Consider the following 6,399-nt stretch of genomic DNA (forward strand, 5'->3'; position numbering starts at 1 on the left):
GCCTTTGATTAACATTTTTAAAAAATTTATAAGTGCAAAAAGGAAAAGGGGGCATGGGATAGGGGTTTTCTAAGGGGGGGGATGGGGAAAGGGGATGGCATCTGAAGTGTAAATAAAATATCCAATAAAAAATGGGAAAAAAAGAGATAATGCCTTTGTCTGCTTACAGATGGGTCTTCTGGAGGCGTTTTCTAAATTGAAGTTTCCTCCTTTCAGATGACTATGGCTTGTGTCAAATCGACAGAAAACGAGCCAACACACATGTTGTCTATAGAACAAGACACCATGTCTCTAAAAGTCAATCCTCTCTAAAAAAAACAACCTTAAATCAACCAAACAAACCAAAAACAAAAGAAAAGGAAGAAAAATGTTCAGAAGCAGAGTGGTATAAACTAGTTCTTGTAGTTATCTTTAAGGAGAAAAATTAAGGAACATTCTAAATTGTTCAATTGCTGGATAGGTATGACCTAGTCTTGGCTAAGGGCACAGGGGTCAGACAGTATGGGAACACACACACAGTATCACAGCTGGCAGATTCCCTGTGTTGTTTCTTCTCACATACCTCCTGCCTTTCCATACTGTTAATTATAACTCCGAAGAAAAACCCTCCTCTTTAATTACTGAAATCTTAGCTGTCCCCCGAGTTTCAATTTAAATGCTTCCTCCTCCAGGAAATGACAAGGCCCCCAATCAGATACTCTACTCCCCATCTCTGACTCCTTTGCTCTTGTATTTAATTTATATGACACTGCACATTGTTCTGTTGGGCGCAGTGCAAGGTTGCCTTGAGGAGCACATGAATCTGGATCTTATTTAAAGCATTAACTACCTGAAAGAGAGGTGGATGTGCTATAAAACATTGATGAGATGAAGTAACCCACAACTGATGCTTTCACCCTGAAATTCAATCATGAAAGCATAGTTTTCTGTTCTTCCAAGAGTGGTTTATAAAATCTCATTTTTAACCAATACCCCAATGTACCTCGCTTATGGTACCTCTGTGCATATTGAACTGAATTTAGGTTGAAGTAACATATTTGAAGTTTACACTAAATGTGGTTAACTAAGGGACAGTTACTGTCTCTTTTTAACTGTCATTTTTTTTTAAAAAAGCAAAATTTAAAAAATAATCTATTTGACTTTATAGGCATTGGTGGGAGGGCCTCAGAGCCCCTGGAACTGGAGTTGTGAGCTGCCACTTGGGTGCTCTTAACCACTGAGCCATCTCTCTAGCTCCTTAACTGTCATTCTTAAAGCAAATGTGAATAGATTAAAAACTGATCAACATGACACAGATTTGTTAGACAAAGCTAGACAAACTGTGCATACTAAAAATTCTCATCAAGTGTCAGCTACATTGATGCATGCACAGGTCTGCCTGGATCCTTCTGAAAGGTGCACTATATAGCAGCTTTAGAAAACATATATAAAACATTAGCTTTCAGAATCCTGTGCATTTTCTTGAGTAACATCATTGTAAAAAAACAAAGTATACTCCATTTTTAGTGAGACTATTTTCTTTCTTTTTTGTCTTTTTTTTTCTTTTTTAAGGTAAACACTCTGCAGTCCAGGTCCTTTGTTTCTCTTTTGTACACTAGGCCATGAATTCATACGGAGTGGGCTCCGGGAGCTCAGGCTCTTTTCCGTTAATTTTCACAATGTGTGCTTCTCTGGGTGGTGCAGGCTGGCTCTTCAGCTGAACCCAGGCACCCTTCTCTTTGGCTTGCTTTTTCTTCTGATGGTTCACCTTCACCTGCTTCAGGAAGCTGTCTCTGCTCTTCAAGTGCTTGATGTGCTCAGTTTGCACATTGATGCTCTTGGCCAGAATCTTGCCCTTAACTTGTTTGTTTAAAGTGGTGCCCACGGCATGCTGGGTGACATTGTAGACTCTTTCAGTTTTGCCATGGTAACACTTACCGGGCATTTCTTTTTGAACAGGGTCCATTCCCTTGATGTCTCCAATATCAGTCTTCCTGTAGATTCGCATGTATGTGGCCAAAGGAACAACTCCATGTTTCCTAAAAGGCCTAGAGAACATATGCCAAATGCCCCTCCTCTTTCCCTTTGTGTTTGTCATGTTGGTGAATTACTGGAAGATGGCTGCCACGGCCGCAAGAGTGAGATATATATATATATATATATATATATATATATATATATATATATATATATATATATGAAGGGCATCACTATTTGCTCAGCATAAACTATGGGACCAAACTGACAAATAAATAACTTTCTAATACAAATAAGATTTTTACTAAATGTGAATGCAGAAATCAAAGCAGAAACACAAAGACATGTATGTATTAAAATGGTATGAAGAAGATCAGACTTGTGAACTTCTCAACCATCTATTCATTCCTGAAGGGGAGCTCATGACATTTGCATCAAAGTCCAACATGGAGAACCAGTGAGTTTGTATTGGGTTAGGGGTGACCTACTGGAGCAGGGATTTGCATCACCCCAACATGGGAAACTGAACCCTGAGGTATTCTGCATAGCTTGTAGGCTATGCTGCTAGCTCTTTCTCTGCATTTGGGAGTGTGGTGGGAGGGGGAATGGGTGAAATGGGGGGCATGAGGTGGGTGTATGTGATAGGAAGGGGGATGGAGTGAGGTGGGGTGAGGTGAGGTGAGGTGAGGTGAGGTGGGCAGAGTCTGTCAACGTTTTTGTAATGTTAGGGAAAGTTGCTCAAGAACTTTTCAGTCTTCCAAGTTTCTTTCACTTTATTTTTTCTTTTAAACTCCTGAGTTCCCTGAGACTCCCTCCCTCTAGGAGGAAATGTTTAAATTGAGAGGAAATAGCCAAATATTACCCTTTACCTTCAGGGGGTCTTTATAAACTCTGTAGAGATTCTAATCCTTTCTATCCACTCTATGATACACACACAATTGTATCAAGTGTAGAGTGTGACCTGAGACCATGTTAGCGATTAAGACAGGGAGATAGGAACCTGTGCTTGCAGAGGCCATGGCCAAACAATGAAATTACCAGGGCTTGGTAAATTAAAGCTAGTGAAACTGGTATAGCTTGTGAATTTTTGAATAGCAAATTACCCAAAGACATAAACATATCTGTGTTTTTGACAGCTCGGACAGCATTCTTTTGTCAAGTGAAATTATCATTTCATCATTCTCTTAATTCCTTAAGTCTCCTTTTTGTTACGTGAGCATCTCCTTCAATTGAGTCATTGGAGAGACTAGTGTTGTATAGTATTGGGCAACTGGGTTTCGTGTTTAGGGTGAAGTCAATTCATGAAAGATATTAAAAACAAAGAATGAACAATATCTGTGCAAGAGGAGCTGTAGAATATATTGTATTGAAAATTCAGTAGGGTGACTAATTCAGGACCATTCAGCCTAATTCAATTACCATAGCAAAGTGCCACCCGCAGATACTGCTGTGTGTGTGTGTGTGTGTGTTGGAAAGTATGTACAAGATGTGTGTGTGTGTGGTATATAAGCACATATGTATGTTGCAGGTATGTGAAAGACATGTGGTATATGAGAATGTGTATGTTTCTGGATATGTTTATGATGGGTGTGTGGTATGAGCATGTATGTGTTTCTATGTACAGATATGATATGTGTGGAGTGTATGAGCATGCATGGGGGGAAAGGGGAGTATGTGTACCCATGTACATACATATGAATATGTCACAGAAGAATACTGTCATCCTCTGCCCACTTTTCTTGAGACAAGACCTCTCATAGAACCTGAGAGTAGGCTGGCCACTAACAGCCTCGTGATGATCTTGTCTCTGTTTCACACAGTGCTGGGGTTACATTTGTATATGTCCATGCCTGGCTGTTTACTTGAGTGTTGGGATCCAAACTCAGGTCCGAATGTTTACACAGCCCACACTCTTACCCACTAAGCCATCTCCTGGACAAGAAGTATGTTTTTGTAAGGTCTTAGTACCCTTTCTCTTTTTACATGTATTACTTTTAAAAAGATATGTTTTTATTTCCTCATTAATAATCAAGTAAATAGCAGACTTACTTTCTTTTAATTTGTTCTCAATCTACTTTTTACCATTTTGACTACATGCAAGTATTAAGGTCAATTATAGGTTAAGGAACTAGCAATACAATAAATGCAAATAGTCAAGGAACAAGCAAGTCAATAAACACAAACAGTCAAAGAATAAGCAAGGCAATAAGCAAAGTCCCATGATCACTTCTGTGATCACCATTTCAAAGAGCTTATCAGGATGACCAAAATATCTGAGCCTACTTCCCCATCCTAGCCCAAAGTCATTTTCATGCCTGAAGCCTGCTTCTTTGTTCTAGCCTAATATTTAGATTCCTGCCTGAAATTATGTCTTCATTCTAGTTTAATGTCAGATTCCTGCCAAGAAGCCAATTTCCTTGTCCTTGGCCAATGTCAGATTTCTGCCAAGCAGCCCCAAAAGCTCTCCACATCCCCCCTTTTTTATTTTATAAACAAGACTGAGTCTGTCTTAGGTTGTTCTGACAGAAGTGCCTTCCTTACCTATCATGGAATATGCATTATCAATAGCAATGCACTTCTGTCTTAGATTGGTAAGGCTCTGTGCAGAATCTTACCTGTCCTTGGCTTGCCAGCCTGTTAAATGCATAACTCTGTCTGGGGGTCCATTTTCAGGTTCAATCCATGTACTCTGGCTGCCAACATGTCGCTGCTGTTAAAGACAAGCTTTAACATGATGCGCAGGAATAAAAGTATTCCCAGCACAAAAAGGGATAGCATGATCAAGCTATATATGCCATTTTTGAAGCTTGACCAAAATGGAAATACTGACCTCAGGCCATAGATAATTTTATCAGCAGTATCTGCAGCATCAAAGCCCAGGAGAGCAGCATTTAAATTTATAATCACAGTATACAAAGTTAAAGCATTCAGAGAGGTGTTAGGATTATGCCAAATACTCTGCAAGTGTCTTTAAGCTTTTTTCTAACTATAATGACTATCATTGTAAATTTTAGAAGTAATACAACTCCATTGGTATTTAGCATGACACTCAAGATGGCTCCTTACTCTTAAACTATGAACCTCCTTCCAAGAAATTGAATAGGAATAAGAGCATCAATTCATTGTTCTAAATGCCTATCTAATTCTCTTGCATACTCAACACATTAGTAACATTTTTTTTGCTAAATGATTAACAAAAGTAGCTGTCTTAACTTCTTGTGTCAAAGCAATTGCAGAAGCAGTGGTGCTAGCAATTAATGTAATTAAAGTTGTTATACCAGCAATAATCAAGCCCACTATCCTCTTGCTTCTGCTTAAAGCCTGACTCACTTCTTCTAGTACTTGCAAGCTTTTTTCATAGTACCAAAGTCTTGTAATACTCAGGGCAATAAAACAAAAAAGCTGGTTGATAGACCCCTTTAGTAGACATGCCAGATTTCAATTAGAAAGTGTATAATCAATACAACTTACATTAAATACTATAGAAGAAACAAAAACAATTTTAACATGACAATTAAAAGAGACTTAACACATGTACTAACACTTGTTTGAAATCCAGATCCTGTCCCAACTTTATCTCTTGCTAACATAACATTATAGAGAACTGCAGTTAACTTCCAGATATGTCTCTGAAAATGTCCAGAACCAGCCTTCCAAATGAAGACTGTTATTTCCAATATTGGATTAATTTCTAGACCAGTCCATGATTGAGTCCAAATAACTAGTCACATTTAAGAAAAATATAAGAGTCATTATAACGTTTCCTTTTGATTTTCTGTCCCACAGTGTCTAGAAACTTGAGACAAGGCAGCTTGTCCCATCTGGGATATCTAATATCTATTAAAATGCATTTATTTTGTATAAGTAAGGTCTGAAGAAGTAGACATCTGGTTATAACCCTTCCATTATTTGACTTTGAGATTTCTTACTGGCTACAACTGTAGTAACAGTATAGCAGAAAAGAAACAAGAATGGACAGAGTCTGAAAACAACAACATAACACACAGATGACATCTTTTCTCTGTTCCTCCGTCCCAAGTCTCATCATGCTGAGATGAGCAGCCCATTGTCTCTCTTGGTCCTTTCCTCAGAGACTTCTTAGTGTCAGAATATGATGGGATCAACATTCCACTTGGTCCCCAAGCAGAGAGTACGATTGTCAGGGAACTTATTTCATCATTTGCTTTAAAATCTGGTTATTGCTCATTTTACATTTATCTGTGCTTTGTGGATTACTGCACTTCTCAAGAATCAGGCATTTTTTCTGCTTGCATCAGAGGTATGTAAAGAGAGTGCCTGCGTGGTCCCAGGCAGTAGATGATTTCCTTGGCGCCTGACCAGAGCAAGGCTTGGCCACCAGTATTTATTACTCATTAACACAGGGACCATTCAGCTCTTGGGTCAACTCAGATACCGGAAAACTGGCTACTCTGGCACATTTAA

General features: G+C 38.8%; 1 pseudogene; it reads right to left on the reverse strand.

Moving 5' to 3' along the window:
• Positions 1-1,594: 1,594 nt before the first annotated feature.
• LOC117706661 (large ribosomal subunit protein eL21 pseudogene) lies at positions 1,595-2,077 on the reverse strand (annotated as a pseudogene).
• Positions 2,078-6,399: the final 4,322 nt, after the last annotated feature.

This window comes from Arvicanthis niloticus, chromosome 4, assembly GCF_011762505.2.
Source record: "Arvicanthis niloticus isolate mArvNil1 chromosome 4, mArvNil1.pat.X, whole genome shotgun sequence".
In the NCBI taxonomy this organism is placed as follows: Eukaryota; Metazoa; Chordata; class Mammalia; order Rodentia; family Muridae; genus Arvicanthis; species Arvicanthis niloticus.